This window comes from Acinonyx jubatus, chromosome B4 (assembly GCF_027475565.1).
Source record: "Acinonyx jubatus isolate Ajub_Pintada_27869175 chromosome B4, VMU_Ajub_asm_v1.0, whole genome shotgun sequence".
Taxonomy (NCBI): Eukaryota; Metazoa; Chordata; class Mammalia; order Carnivora; family Felidae; genus Acinonyx; species Acinonyx jubatus.
In genome coordinates, this window is record NC_069387.1 from 27,050,204 (window position 1) to 27,066,885 (window position 16,682).

At 45.7% G+C, this 16,682-nt stretch overlaps 1 long non-coding RNA gene across 2 annotated transcripts in view; it reads right to left on the bottom strand.

Annotated features, from left to right (window-relative positions):
• Nucleotides 1–16,682, bottom strand: part of LOC106977486 (uncharacterized) — a 37,741-nt gene that overhangs the window by 3,295 nt on the left and 17,764 nt on the right. Inside the window, exons 3-4 of one of the 2 annotated variants that reach the window (XR_008299987.1) lie at nt 15,015–15,224; nt 6,899–7,548 (exon numbers count right to left, since the gene is read on the bottom strand). This is a non-coding gene — a long non-coding RNA (uncharacterized LOC106977486). Of the gene's footprint in view, nt 1–6,898; nt 7,549–15,014; nt 15,225–16,682 lie in introns of those variants that run through there. The other variant, XR_008299986.1, reaches the window with a different exon arrangement.

The window sequence follows — 16,682 nt, forward strand, 5'->3', positions numbered from 1 at the left end:
CTGTCCCTCCGTCCAGTGCGGCAGTTCCTTCCTCAGCTCCAGTGTCACCATGGCACCTCCCAAAGCGCACAGGCGTCACACGGAGCAAAGGTTTTGTGACCAGGCACATTCTCAGAAATTAAAGTTCTGTTGCTTCGCTTGGAGAGACTTTTCAGACTTGAATGCCCTGACATACATCACAAATTTCCAAGTGAAGGATGTAGAGTGCTACTTCCCAAACCTATCTGGCCCTGGAACCCTTTTTTTTTCCAGCACAGTATCTCACGGGGTCTGTGTCCCAGTGTGGACACTCGTCTTCCCACATCAATGGGGATCACTCTTCTGATCCTCTGCCAGACAAAATCTCACCCTGCGGAGAGGTTTCCTTCCACACTGAGCACCCAGCGCTGCCCGGCTCACAGTCCTGTCATCCCCCGCCAACCTTAGCAAAAAAAGCCAAGGATATACTGTGGTGGGGGGTGGAGGAATGCAAGCAGGATTAAGTGCGCAGGTCCCTCTGGCACCAGCCTCTCTAGAGAGAAAAATCCCAATCTGCCAGCGGGTCTAGACCTATGGGCTCCTTGGCCCTGGAGACCACCCAAAGAAACTCCCATCCCTGACAGATGAGGAGAGATTTATCATCCCATCCCAAGCAAGCAAGAAAACACTGATCTCCTGGGTAGAGAGGGGAAATTCCACCTTTCCTCTGAAACCGGTTTGGGAGTTTCAATCCTACTTGGGGATCTGGGTTTCTCCTTCAATTTAAGTTTTCACTTCAGCTTGCATGCAACCATGTGTTGGCTGTGTGCCAGGTGCTCTGCTAGCCCCTGAGGGAGCCAAGGCTGCAACAAAATTGTCACCAGGGGAGCACGATTTGCCCTTGAAGGGCCTGCGACACATGTCTTCTTTGTCTTGGCTTCTAACAGAGATTCTCGGAGCAGCCTTAGTTGTTGGGGGAACCAGCGCCTTGTCAGGCCACCGGGGGCCATCGTCCCTTTCTGCTGTGATGCTATGCCCGAGGGATAAGTCTGCAACAAATAGCCTAATTGCTCTCTGCTGACAACCCATGGCCGGGGGCAGAGATAACTTACCGTGAAGTTGCAAGAGCCTCTGCCCTGCACAAGCCCCTTCCAAGACCATGCCCCTGACATTGCATTTATAATTTAGTTTCTTTCCCTTATTCCTCAACAGAATAAGTACTGACTTCACAAATCCCATCTCCACCTTCGGTGGGTGAGAGGCCCACACCTTTCTAATTTGGTCCCATTTCATGGAAAGTTACTGGACCAGAAGATGGTTCTGGAGTTGATGGAACATGACAGAGGTTCTGTGATCAGCTCTCGGTTGGGTACATTTGCGGAGAAGACTGTTTCCTGGCCAGGCACTGCAGTTGCTGGGACTGAGTCACTGGGACGGCCCCAGCACAGCCATGTGCGCCGTGGGACAACCGAAAGCCAGCCGCTGACCTTGAGCAAGCCAGGGTGCTCAGAATCCAGCTGGCCAGTGGGCCGAGCCATAGAATGAATGACTCTTTTCCTACCCAACCTCACTTTCAGGAAAGCTCTAGTGAATATTAGGAGTTGTCCAGCCCTTCTCACCCTGTTACTGTATGTGTATATTTCCCCCCAGACCTTTTTTTTTTTTTTTTCTTGACATTGTGCAACTCATCATGGAGCTTCCACAGAGAGCAAGTAGCCAGCAGAGACATAAATAATGACCAGTGTTCCCCATGACAGGACTTCCTATTCGAGTAACGGTTGTGTGTGACCAGCTTGGGACTCGTGCCCTTTGCCTCAAGCATTCTGACCAGGGTCAGCTTCCTGGGGCTCAGCCCCCCTTTGTGTCCTGAAACTTCAAAGCAAAATGCTTCGTTGTCTCAGGCATGTCAGAAATCACTGGATTCTCTTTAAAGTTCTCTATAATCCATTTCCCCCACTTGTCGCTTCTAAGATAAAACAAGGTTCTCTAACCTTTTGCTGTAAAGCACGTTGGACAAGAAAATCCAACCAATGGTTTCAGGGCAGTCATTTATTTGCGCTCTTGCCCATCCCTTTGGGGATTAAAATAGAAAACAAAATCCATTCTACTGCCCAACAGAGCAGCCTCTCTGGAAGCATGAGACGGTTCTGTGGGTGGAGAGCCAGTGCCGGGGAGACAGGCGGCTCGCAGCTAAGCAGAGACGCCGCCCTATAAAATAGGAAAGAGCCCCAATAAAAAGGCGGGCTTTGAAAAAGAACCCCCAGGGCCAGGCCCACTTGGTGGGAAACAGATGTGCTTGTGACGGAAGGGGGTCTGTGGGCCCCGTCTCTCACTCCCCTAACAGTACAGCTGCGCCTCATGCCTCGCTGGCAGGCCCCGCGTGGAGCCAGGGCCTGAGAGAATTGTCCCTTGCAGCCGTCAGTTACTGGCTGGGTGACTGGACATTCCCTGAGCTATGACCCTAATATAAGTGTTCCCAATTAACAGGGAGAAGGGAAGGGACTTCAGATCCACTACTTGGAAGGGACAGTTAGGAAAACATGTCTTAAAAGTGTATCCTCCTCTGCTTTGAAGGAAAAAGAATTGATAGCTTTCTGTCTTCACTGTTGAAGTCCTCTCTCTACAGAAAAGTAAGAAGGCTTCACGGACAAATTCTTCCCACATCAGTCTGCCTCCTGTCTGCTCCTTAACTAAACAAGGGTCACATTCTGCACTCGGCCACCCTCCGGCTGCTGAGACATGTGGGCTTCTTCCCAAGTTGGTCGTCGGGTCCGGGGCCCGGGCACTGTCCTTGTCCTCTACATCGTGGGCCGGAGGTCACTGCTCATGCCAGCAGCTGTATCCACATTCAGAAGACCTACTTCCGGTTCATGCTGTCTTTATGATACATTATATTTTTACACGAATGTTGACAGTCTCCTGGTTTTCTCCTTGGTTTACACTGCTGAGACGGAACCCGGGTCCCCATCCCGTCCCAAGTCTGTGACACAATGTTTACTCTGACTCTATTCAAGCCTGTCTCCGTATGGAGGTTCGGTTGATAGAGGTACCGTCTTCTTCGTCCCCCTTTTGACTTTGACCTTGTTTTTCTCCATGCTACCTACCATACAGTGAGCACCTGCTCTGAGGCAGGCACCACGCTAACCGAGCATTACACACTCACTCGGTCTAATGCTCGGTCTCAACCAACCAACATCAGAGAGAGAGGCGGTCTGAGCTCAGACAGGGCCTACAGCTAAGCCTGGTCTGTCCAGCTCCGGAGGCAGAGCTCAGCCACTGACCGGAACAGCTTTACTCTCCTGCTGCCCCACTTACGAGCACAGCAGAAGGAACAGAGTTATCGGAAGAGGATCATGAAAGGTCCACACTCTAAGGGACCCCTGTGCCCCCAGACTAGTGCCATCTTCATTATACAACCGGAAGCAGTGAGTGCCAAACCGGCTTGCTCAGGGCCAGCCAACTTATTAACTGAAGATGGAGAGATAAGGTGGAGATCTAACAATGTTGCCAGCTCGTGATGCCTCTGGGAGAAACTTTATGGGGAAGATGCTGGAAACCATGACTGAAATTTGGGACTAAGGTTTGTATACGGATTGGTTTTTCCATGCTTCTCCTCTTCCCACATGATGGAAACACTGACAGCTGTACAAGCACCCCATAAAAATACAGGATTTCTGCATGGAAGGTAAGTAACATTGGAAGCTACTCTCTAACAGCCTTGTGGCTTTTCACATAATGTCTCCTGTAACTGTCCTTTACCTGCCCCACCTGTGACAACTGAGGTGACAGTAGCCTCATCTTTTTTTTAATCTTTTTTATGTTAATTTTAATTTTTTAAAATTTACATCCAAATTAGTTAGCATATGGAGTAGATAAGGAGTAGATTCCTTAATGCCCCTTACCCATTTAGCCCATCCCCCCTCCCACAACCCTTCCAGCAACCCTGTTTGTTCTCCATATTTATGAGTCTCTTATGGTTTGTCCCCCTCCCTGTTTTTATATTATTTTTGTTTCCCTTCCCTTATGTTCATCTGTTTTGTCTCTTACAGTCCTCATATGAGTGAAGTCATAGGATTTTTGTCTTTCTCTGACTAATTTCACTTAGCATAATACCCTCCAGTTCCATCCACGTAGCTGCAAATGGCAAGATTTCATTCTTTTTGATTGCCGAGTAATACTCCATTGTGTGTGTGTGTGTGTGTGTGTGTGTGTGTGTGTGTGTGTATACACACCACACCTTCTTTATCCATTGATCCATCGATGGACATTTGGGCTCTTTCCATACTTTGGCTATTGTTGATAGTGCTACTATAAACATGGGGGTACATGTGTCCCTTTGAAACAGCACACATGTATCCCTTGGATAAATGCCTAGTAGTGCAATTGCTGGGTCGTAGGGTAGTTCTATTTTTAGTTTTTTAAGGAACCTCTATACTGTTTTCCAGAGTGGCTGCACCAGCTTGCATTGCCACCAACAATGCAAAAGAGATCCTCTTTTGGCATCCTCGCCAACATCTTGTTGCCCGTTGGCCATTACGACAGGTGTCAGGTTGTATCTCATTGTGGTTTTGATTTGTGTCTCCCTGATGATGAGTGATGTGGAGCATTTTTTCATGTGTCGGTTGGCCATCTGGATGTCTTCCTTGGAGAAGTGTCTATTCATGTCTTTTGCCCATTTCTTCACTGGATTATTTGTTTTTTGGGTGTTGAGTTTGAGAAGTTCTTTCTAGATTTTGGATACTAACCCTTTATCTGATATGTCATTTGCAAATATCTTCTCCTATTCTATCGGTTGCCTTTTAGTTTTGCTGATTGTTTCCTTTACTGTGCAGAAGCTTTTCATTTTTATGAGGTCCCAGTAGTTCATTTTTGCTTTTGTTTCCTGTTTGCTTCCAGAGACGTGTTGAGTAAGAAGTTGCTGCAACCAAGATCAAAGAGGTTTTTGCCTGCTTCCTCAGCAGCCTCATCTTTTTAAATTTTTTTTTATTTTTAGAGAGAGCGAGTGTGAGTGAGTGAGGGAGGGAGGGAGGGAGAGAGAGAGAGAGAGAGAGAATCTTAAGCAGGCTCCATGATCAGCATGGAGCCGAACGTGGGGCTTGATGCCACAACCTGGGCATCAAGACCTGAGTTGAAATCAAGAGTCGGATGCTCAACCGACTGAGGCTCCCTGGTGCCCCAACAATAATCTCATCTTAACTTGAGATACAGACACTTCACAACACCTGGCCTCAATGCTGACGTCTGGGTTACCCCACAGCACAGGAAAAGCATGGCTGGAAATCAAAGGTATGTGGTGTGACCAGAATAAGCCAGAACTTTTCTGTGTCTCCTCTCTGTCATCCCCTGATGGGGGCACCTGGGTCCCCTCTTCCATAATGTTGGCACCCTACAGCAGAAGCTGCTTGCAGTGAATGAAGTTCTCTCCATGTTTAGAGGGGAAACATATCACGTTCAAAAGTAAGTTGAGTCCCCTTCCCAATCTTGGACCCAAGATTGAATCCAACCTCTTCACCCCCTTCAGCTGATCTCAGGCTAATTCCTCAAGCTCAAGTCCTAACTATCTTTGCTCCTGGATCCTTTGCTGATAACCCAGTCCACAGCGATGTGCCCCCCACCTCCAAATCTCTCTGAACTGCTCTGGTATTGAGCCTGAGCTAACTGGAAAGTTTTTTGTTTATATTTTTGTTTTGTCTTTTTTCTTTTCTTTTTCCTTCCCTTCCCTTCCCTTTCTTTTTTCTTTTCTCTTCTTTCTCTTCTTTTCCCTCCTTCCCTTCCCTTTTCTTTCTTTTTTCTTTTTTTTCTTTTCTTTTCTTGCCTTCCCTTTTCTTTCCTTTTTTTTTTCTTTTCTTTTCCTTTCCTTTCTTTTCAGTAGCTCGCATCACCACACCTGAATTTGGAGGCCCTTGAGGACCAAAGCCTGGTTCATCTAATACCCAGTATGCCTTATATCTAGCGCAGCTGCGAAAGGTCCTTGGGGATGATCCATCCATGACAACATTGCCATCTGTGCCGTGGTTCCTGTTTCCTGAAAGAGGGAGCCAGTGGCACAGGTTTATAAAGAGTCTGTCTCTCACTAGAACATTGGCACTTGTGGGGCAAAGAAAGCTTTTTATAGATTAAGTGGTGCTGCTTGGGACTTGCGAATGGGGGGCTGGGCCCAGTGAGGGGAAGGAAATGCTTTTTCTCTGCTTCACCTCTGTGTCATGAAGTTGTTCTGGCCACTCTTGCCCATGGGGAGGGGGAGGGCATTGACTGCCCGGACAGAAGGTTCTCCAATGGCCTCTGATAGGAAATGCAGGCTAAGGGGGTCCCGCAGCAAAGGACTCAGCCTTCCTCGGCCGACTGCCCCCAGGGCAAGTCCAGCCTGTTGCTCAGGCTTGTCCGGTGGGGCTTTGGCTTCTTTAATAAACTGTGTGGTAAATCTCAGCCCTGCCGACATTTGTTGAGAAGACATTTCACGAAAAGTCCCAGTTGAGAAGGAACGCTGGCTGGGCTCAAGCCACTTCTGAAAACAGGCAGCTGCACAAAACCCCTGGGCGCTTCTGTCCTGTGAACTAAAAGGATGTCACAGGCTGGGCTGGGGACATAAGGTGCTGGGAGAACCACGGGGGACAGTTCACAAGGTGGCCTCTGACACTGAAGCGTGTTTAAGATGGGGATCCTGTTTGGGAGTAAAGGAATCTGGAATGTTCCCCTTAACAGCTAGATTAAACTATGTTGGCTTGTTGGTGTGCAATGAGCCCAGCATGATGTTAGGTGACACTTGAAACCAAAAAAAATACCGATCACTGCCAGAATAAGTATTTAAGAGGCAGGGTTCCTCCGGGCATGCTTAGGGGAGAGACAGATATGACCGAACATGGTCAAAAAGGTCGGTGGAATTTGTGTGACGTCTACAAGGATTGCGTACTAAGTACAGGTGTGTGTGTGTGTGTGTGTGTGTGTGTGTGTGTGTCTGTGGTGTGTATCTGGGGATGCATCCTAGGACCAGGGCATGGCCTGAGATACACAAGAGGAAATATGCACCATGTTTGGGGGTCTTACACTGTAAGAAGGTATAGCCAGCCAGAGACAAAGGGTGACTAGTAGCAGATAGGCAGAGTTTGTTATGTTGTGGGGCCTTGAATGACAAGCGAGGTAGTTTGGTTTTTCTCCCATGACCAAGGAAGAACTGTGGGGGGCTGGGGCACATGGAACGGAACAGCAGGATAAGGGTTTTGGAGAGAGTCTGAAAGCAGAGTGCAGAGGGCTGCCGTCATGATTCGGGCAGGATGCTAGCCAGCAATGCGGCCCCCGAGACTGCTCAGCAGAGGACAGAGACAGCAGGCATCTGGGAGGAAGATTCAGTCTCCTACTGGCCCTTCCTGGAGAATGTGCTTGTTTCCCTTTCCAGCCGACTCCACACACACTGAAGAATTTGAGAAGAGTTTGGAAAAAGCATTGCTTTGGTCTTATTGTTCTTCTGTCCACATCCTCATAGCTTCCCTACTGTTCACCACATGGAGCTCAAACTCCTTAGCTTGCCTTCAAGGCATTTACCAGTGATTTTCATACTTTTTAAAAGCAGCATGACTTTTCTTCAAAGGTGACCTTAAAAACCAAGAGGTAAATGTCAAAAGCAGAGCATCTCTGCCCAAACCTGCCCACAGGCCTAGCACATTCTCCCTCTCCAGGCAGTCGACCCCCATATGTTCTAGTCTCCAGTCCTTCAGCCACCACCCTGTCCCTATTCCCCCAACCATGGAGTCTCTGAGACCCCTCCCCAAAAAAACCCCAGGGCTTTGAACCCAGGTGGAACCCGTTTTCCTACCAGGTCAGTTTCAATCTGCCTTTTCTCCCACTGCTCTTCATGCCCATCAGAGAGCTCCATCTTCTGCCCTAAACACACATTGGACCTTGGTATTCCACTGCTGCTGCTTGCCCTTACCCTGAAATGATGACCCCCACAGCATCTCGCATGCTTCCAGACCTCAACGTGTCCCACTCGTGCCTATCTTCTGCCATCATTGTCATCATCACCATTGTCATTACCACCATGAGCATCACCACCATCATCACCACCATCATCATCGAACAAAAGCTTTATTGAACACTTACAATACCCATTTAATGTAGATTTTTCTCATTTCACGTTCAGGTACATCCAGCTAGGAATTATTATTTCCCTCACTTTACAGACAGACAGGAACTAAAGTATAGAGTGGTTAAGTCACATTCTCAAGACTATCCAGCTAGGGAGCAGCTGAGCCAAGAATCAGACCCAGGCAATCCAACACAAGAGCTCTCAATCCCAATAAGCGCCCTACAGAGCCTCCACAAACACATACATGTAGGCTGGATGAATCAGGTTGATGAGTGAGAGAATACAAGTAACAAAAGAAAAAATTCATTAAAACATTCAGCAAATATGCATTATTCCTACCGTGTGCCAAGCACTGTGCCAGACTCCAGGCAGATGGTGGAGAAGGTGGACGCTATCTCTGCTCCCCTTGGAACTCAAAGTCTGGGGAAAGGAGTCACAGGTGACCATGGGTTTTCCAGTGTGAGTGATTCAGAGATGAAATGACAGTGCCACTGGGAGAGAATTCAGGAGGAGGAGTGAACTTAGAGGCAAGAAGATGATTTTGGCAGGCGGTCTGCTGAGCTTTAGGTACCAAGGTAAAACAAATTAACAAATGAAATTGTTCAGCAGGTGATGGAGATACTGGCTGGGAGCTCAGAGAGAGACAGTGGTGGGAGATGTGGACCTGGGAATGACATAAATAATGCTGACGCCTAAAGATAGGAGCCTATACCAAGATTAATTTGAAAAAAATTAAGTCGAGAGCCAGAAGCCAAGCCTTGGAGAAAGTTCCAGAGAGGATGGACATCTCCTGAGAGAAGAAATGATCACAAGGTATCAAAGAGGCCAAGAACTGAGGTGTGAAGGAGAGGACAAGGTGGTCAGCAGTGTCAAAGATCTCAGGTCAAGCAACCAAAAAGAACACGAGTTCTTTCCATTTCAGCTTGAAGAAATTTTTGCTAAACTCTACGAGCACGGTTTTAACAGAGGTGTGAGGGTTAATGATAGGTTACAGGGGACTCGTGTGTGGGGGGGGGTGGGGGGGATGCATGATGAGAGAAAGGCAATAGCCGTTTTGTAAAGTCACACCACATTGAGACACTGGCATGAAAAGAGAGTAGTAACGGCCAGTTACAGGAAGAAAATAGCGGACAAAATCAGTTTTACTAATGATGTGACCTGACCCATATATAAATACGTTTAAATAGGACAGTCACTAGATTTAAAATAGAACTCTTTAAAGCCATGCCAACTAAAATGGAACCCCCAGAGTTGACCTACACAAATCCCAGGAGTTCCTACTTCAATGAATGGTGGTCTCTGCTCTCTGTTTTCTGTTTGGGATCATAACTTAGCTTGGTCGCTTTCTTTCTTTTGTAACTAAAATTTTTAAAATAAAAGAAACAATCTGGTTAATCCCCCAAATGTATTTTTCCTTAGGGAAACATTTACATTCTTATGACCCCAAATGCTAAGCCAATAAAAGCAGGAGCAGAAACCATTATTCATTGTTATCGGCAAAAAAAGCAGAAGGGAATGAAAGGCTCAAAGAATTTTGGTGTTTTGGGGGGAGAAAAATGACTTTTTTGTCTTTGTATTTTTATCTCGTCTGCCACCATAATTTAGATAGACAGAAAACAGGCCTGGCAATTGGCCGTACACATAAGGCCAAATAGCGCATTTCCCAGAAGATTTAGAAAAAGACCACTGGGGCTTCTTTATAAAAACGTGACAGACTTAGACGTGGGACCATGGGAGATCATGAGAGAGAACTCTCTCTTGTTGAAAGAAATTGCTAAATTCAACACCAGAGTGCACTGACTTGGGAACCATGAAGATACAATCTTTCTAGACTACTCATTACACGCTGACCTCTGTTCCAACTCAGGCCCAGACAGTAAAGCAGTGGGCAAATCAGAAATAATGAAATAGCAACAGCCTTGAGGAGAGGCTGGGGCAACCGAGGTCATCTGGGCTGGAAAAAGAGGAAATGGAGAAAAAGATATGGATCACATGAGTAGCTGTTAGCTCTTTCTGTTAAGAACCAAACAAGAAGAAATGGTTTTAAACTCCCACAAGAAGTCTTTAGCTTGAGATTAGGAAAGACTTTCTGACCATCTGGTTTGTAAACACTGTATTGCTAAGGGTCATTGACATTACTCAGGTTCAAATCCCGTATCTTCCTACGTGATCTTGAGCAAGTTATTTAACCTCTCTGTGCCTGGATTTCCTCCAAAGTGGGAATTCAGTAGTAACTGCGTTGGAAGGATTTCACGAGTTGATCCACATACAGCGCTTAGCAGAGGAGCACACATGACATCACCAATACTTGATGAGTCACCATTGTCATCATCTGCTATACCCAAGCAAGCATCGCCTCGGCCCACAATTATCAGATACGAAGGAAATGTATTACAATTTTTCTAAAACTAACTCAGTGTCTATTTTAAGCCCCCATTTGGAGGAAACATCTCTGGCAATTCGGGGCCACCTCCTTTCCTTGTGCACGGGGAGGGATGACTTCTGTGTGGTCAAGGTGTTGGGGGTGGGGGGACTGGTGCAAGTCTTGTCCTGGGGTTGTCGTTAGTCCACACCAGCATCCTCACAGATCCACACAGGCACCTAGCATCCTTGAGGCCTCCTTAGGCCCAACTCTCTTTCAGCTATTTCCATGGTCTGCTTGGGAACAGATGGCCATGGGATCTGGAAAGCTCCTCATAGGACTCCAGCCCTGAGTCTGGATCTCCTATTTGGAGATCTAGTCACTTCCCCAGAGCTGGGTGTAGGAGCGGTGAAACCCATGATCCCTCTGCCAACTGATTTCTCCAGGACCTTTTATTCCCTTCCTTAGGTCTTGACCAGAGAGGGCAGGGGATGGGACCTACTTGGTTTGAGACCCCAAACTCTACATACACAGCTTACTTGTGCTCTGAATCACTCTTCCCTGTGAATTATAAGGATAAGTGACGGACTGAAGCTTTGGTTAGCTCGCGGCATTATCCCACTGTAGTCTGAAGATATTAATCTTTCTTTTTTTTTTAAATTTTTTTTAATGTTATTTATTTTTGAGAGACAGAGAGTGAGCCATGGAGGCCCACACGTTTCTAGACTGCATTTTAACCTACAATTTTCTACAGACTATTTTATTATTGTTTTCTTTTATTTATTTATTATGGTTTCTAACCAAACAGTAATAATACTCAAACCAGAAAATTTGGAAAATCCAAGAGAACATTTAAAAAAGCCAGTCATGTTGGGGCGCCTGGGTGGCTCAGTCGGTTGAGCATCTGACTTCAGCTCAGGTCATGATCTCACAGTCTGCGAGTTCAAACCCCATGTCAGGCTCTGTGCTGACAGCTCAGAGCCTGGAGCCTGCTTCTGATCCTGTGTCTCCCTCTCTCTCTGCCTCTCCCCCTCGTGTGTGTGTGTGTGTGTGTGTGTGTGTGTGCACGCGTGTGTGTTCTCTCCCTTTCTCTCTCTCTCTCTCTCTCTCTCTCTCTCTCTCAGTATAAATAAATAAACATGGGGTGCCTGGGTGGCTCAGTCCGTTGAGCGTCCAACTTTGGCTCAGGTCACGATCTCATGGTTCATGAGTTTGAGCCCTGCATTGGGCTCCGTGCTGACAGCTCAGAGCCTGGAGCCTGCTTCAGATTCTGTGTCTCCCTCTCTCTCTGCCCCTCCCCCACTTGTGTGCGCTCTCTCTCTCTCTCTCTCTCAATACTAAATAAATAAACACGGGTGCCTGGGTGGCTCCATCAGTTGAGTGTCAGATTCCGGCTCTGGTCATATCATGATTTGTGAGTTCAAGCCCTGCATTGGGCTCTGTGCCGACAGATCAGAGCCTGGAGCCGGCTTCGAATTCTGTGTGTGTCTCTCTCTACCCCCGCCCTCCCACTCGTGTTCTGTCCCTCTCTCTCAAAAATAAATAAATATTAAAATTTTTTTTAAAAGTAAACACTAAAAATTATATATCAAAAAGTAATATGAATAATAACACAATAACAACTATTTGAACAGTGCTAGTGATGTGCCAGGCACTGCTCTAAACATTTTGTCCATATTCACTCACTTAACTTCATAGTAATATCATGAGATACACGCTCTCATGATCTTCATTGTGCAGATGAGAAAACCAGGGCATAGAGAATAAATAACTTGCCCAAGATCACCCAGCTGGTAAGTGAGAGGGTTGGGATTCGAACCAGAGTGACTTCAGAATGCATGCACTAACCATTACACAACACTGATGAATGGATAGGAGATGGATGGATGGAGGACGGTGGATGGATAGACAGTGGACAGTAGATGAACGACGGTGGATGGATGGACAGATGATAAAGGATGGAGAGATAGTGGGTGGTAGGTGGAGGGAGGGAGGGAGGCAAGGATAGATGACGGATGGACGAATGGGTGGTAGCCGGATGAAGGCACTAGGCCAACAACGGCTCAGATACCTCTCTTAGGTACATGTGACATCAATATTTAAAATTCATGCTCTGAACACAAATTGTGGTTTTTAACATTCTTCTGTTTCAAAATGAAGTGGAGGAGGGTCCATTAGGAGGATTACAGGCTCTGAGCTACGTAAGAACTCAGCCTCTAGTGTATTACACCTTCCTTGGAAAAGAAACACCCCCGCCACTTCTCGTGTAAGCCTCTGTGGAATGGAAGCAAAGAAGTTACACTTTTCCAAGAGGAATTAATCCCAGAAGAGTTCCTTCAGAATCTTGGATACGAAATGTTCCTTTAGAGCCAAGACTAACACATATCTTAAATAAAAGTGAAAAGAATATTTCCAGTTACCCCCCAAACCATAGATTTCTGTCTCTAGTCAACAAGTGCTTATCTTAAACCTCCAAAGAATTAGATGAGCTCTCCTTAAATTTTACTCTCTAATGAAGAGACCAGTTTGAGGTTCGCCAGCTCTGTGGCTTTGGCATAGCAGTCACCAAACCTCAGTGACAGGCCTGCTTTCCATCCTCATGATAATAATCTTCTCACTACCAAAATTTTTCTCTAATAAAAGCGGTTTGTGTGCCTTACTCTTAGCAGACTCCTAGAGCCTGATTAGATAAGAAAAGAAGGAAAACACTGTGGCTCTAGGGAACTGAGTGGGACTGAGTGCTTACTCTGCCCCAGAATAGCTCACATGCCCCAAGAAACCATGAGCTTTGAAAAACTTAACCTTGGTAGATTTTCAAAGGTGTATACATTTGCCCTTTTCTGATTTGTGTTTCAGAGATAATAATTGAGTTTTATTTCCTTTTTTAACTGTTCGATGGATAGGTCTAATTAATGTCATTAGCGTTTTCCATTGGTCTGGAATTTGACTGTGCCTCAGTGAATTTAATTCTCCATTTCGGTTAGGTCATGTTCTACAGAATTCTGCAAGTGAACAGCAGTGGGCGGAAGGCTGGTACATGATGTGGGCTCAGTTACTTAGAGCCACAAAATGCTATACAAGTCACTGGACATTTCTCAGCTCCAGCTGTCTGACTGGCAACATGGAGACAATGTTGTTCACTCCACCATGTAGGTATTATAAAGGATGTATCATCGTCAAAGCTGGTGGCAAAGTGTAGCAATTAATAACAGTTAAGTAACAAATAAGAGGCATTCTGTTAAGCAGAAGAAATCATGATAAAGTAACATTTCATCATTATATTAACATGGCTTTGAATCTACAGGGTAGGTAATAACCAAGCTTCATATACCAGAGACAAATCCCTCTGAAAATATCAGTGAGGCAAACAACAAAATAATTTACCATCATATGCAAGTAATACTAAAAATGAGTTGCTATTACTGGTAATGGCCTACATAACCTACATTTAGGTACAACATCATGCCAAAAAACCTTTCCTTTACTCTTAGAGTGGGTAGGAGGGAGTAGGTCGGGTATCCTGGTCTTATCACGTAGAGGGGGCATAGTCAGGGGGCCATCAGTGGCCTTTCTCAATTTTAGTTCTTTAGAAAAGATGGGGGGGTATTTATGAGGGTGAACTAGCTGGAATTTATGGTACTTGTGGTTTCCAAGAGAGTTTAGAGTATCAAAGAATCCATAAGCTTTAATTCCACCCATCCCCTTCCTCCCTGCAAATAACATTCTCCCCAGAGATGGCCGCATAAACTGCCAGGAACAAGTATGTTCTAGAGCCATCGGATTTTCTTCCCTGGTACTGTGTCAGAGTCTGCAGCCTGGTCCTCTAAAGGCTATTCCCAGTGTCCTAAGCGCTATTTAGGGCCTCAAATACTAACCAGATGAGCCCTGACCTCAGAAACCTCTGGGACTCTAAAGATGCTTTGTCCACGTCCAAATGACCAAAGGAGACACCCCACCCCTCCTTCACAGCCTCTTGTCACTTAAGTAGTATCTATTAATAGCTCTTCCCAGTGAGCTTTGAATGGGCCCAGCGCATGAATTTCCAGCGTCCCTTGCTCCAGCTAAGACAGTGAAGGATTTAGGAATCATAACACATGAGGGAAGGCTGAAGGAGCAAGAAATAAAGTCTTAATGTGCTGATTTTAGACACTTAAGGGCCTTTTTATAAAAAAGGAATTATCTTTATTTGGCATGACATCAGAGAACAGAATGGGGACCAATGAGTAGAAGTCCTGTGGAGGCACATTGTTGGCTCAGTATTAAGAAAAACAACCTTTAGCATCAGAATGGACCGCCTCATGAGGTAGAGTTCCTTAGCACTAAACGTGTGCACGCAGAGGTACTCTGACCACCTATTAAGAGGAGTTATCTTGTACTGAAGAGAAATTTGGTCTAAAAGCTGGACTCCAAGGGTATGAGGCCCTTTCCAATGCAGATACCAGGATTCCAAGTTCATTAGTGAGTTTTCTCGGACCTGGAAATTCCCCCATCATTTCTTAGGCCAGACCTCCCCTTTCGATCTTTGCAGAAAGCCTGAAATAAGAACAGTTCACATTCTCTGGATGTCATTCTCCCCACCCAGCTGAAAAGGTGACTATGACAGACACCCACCTGCGAGATGGGGTTCTTATTACTGTCCCTCGGGGCAGGTGCAGGAGGCCGGTCAATGAGGTTAGCATTTCCTCATTTTCTCAGAAGCCCACTGCTCTTGTATAACCTTTCTTCCTGTAGAACGAAGGAATTTGTCGAGTTCATCACATCTTTCTCAGGAGTATGCAGAGACTAAAACAGGGCCTGGGCCGCAGTAGGTACTCCATTAACCTTTGTTCAAAGAATGGATAAACACATTTTAAAAGCAGGAGAAAACAGTGTACCATGCTTGACCCAACAATTAACTATCTTAGCCATTCCCGACCCACCTGTAAGATAGGGACAGATATACTAATGGTGCCTTGCTTTTGGGTTGCCTTTAGGATTAGAGGGTATGCAATGAAGGTAATGTGCTTAGCAGGGTGTCTGACACATAATCAAGGTTTAAGCAATGCTGGCTCCCCTCAGCACTGTTATTCTGTTATTATTACTTTTATTTTCAATAATAACCATCTGGGACAGGGTAGAGAAGACAGATATTTAACATTAGAACAGAATTTCTTTCCCGTTACCTCTTACATCACATCATATCACTCCATCTGGAGCTAGCAAACTATTTCATGACTTTGAGGAGGAAAATCCAGGACTTCAGCTAGCAAAAGGAAGCCTTTCCTTGCTTCAGAGTCAGATTCCTCAGAGCACCTGGGACCAATGCTCACTGGTAATTCTAGAGCCGGCTGTGACATCGTCCATGTGGATTTACACATGGAAATGAGCCTTGGGCTTCAAAGGGGGCCAGGGGACGTCTAAGAAGACTGTATATGGTGAGTACTTGCTGGAAAGCATCATAAAAGAAGGGGTCTGTGACTTAAATTTCCAAAAGTACTTATCGACAGTTGAGACAATCTGGGAAAACCAAAACATGTATTTTTAAAATCTTGCCAATTCTAGCTATGGGCTCTGCCAGTCCCTCTGGATGGGGCGGGACCACTGTGTCTCCATTTTATGCGTGATATGCCTGTTGGACCCGAATGAGGAGGAAAATGGAAAAATGAGGAAGGCACGACATCTTCCCCAGTGAGCAGTCTGCACACACACTTAGAATCGGCAGTAACATCTTTCCTTTGTGCTAACATTCCAGCAAATGACCTTTTCTTTATAAGCCGTGAAACTCCTGAAGTGTTCTGCTGATTAAAGACTTAGTATAGAGGCAAATGATTTATTATCATTTTTTTTTTTAAAATTACAAAGGCCCAAAGAGATTCTATTATTTGTCAGTAGCCACAAATTATTCATTTGCTAAGTGGCGTGAGAGGCCTATAATCCAGGCGCCTAATTAACCATGAAACCATATGCCCTGGCAATAAAACTTCAAAAATTATCTAGTTACACCAATGGCTGTAAGCACTATACAAGTACTTGATAAAAGCTCCAGGACAGCCTGGATGTGACTTATTAGCAAATTATAAACCAAGCCCTTTCTAAACAGGCGGGTAACAACAGGCCTTTCAAACACCTTTTCAACATAACTTATTCTACCGGGTCCTGCTATCGCATAACCACAAGCACAAATGCAGTCCGCACTCCCTTCTTTACGGATTCAAGATGGCGTGTAGATAGCAATTCTCAAAAAAGGGTTCTCGGAAGGTCAGCTGTGCTCTTCTCATTCATCAAAAGAAACTGAACCGT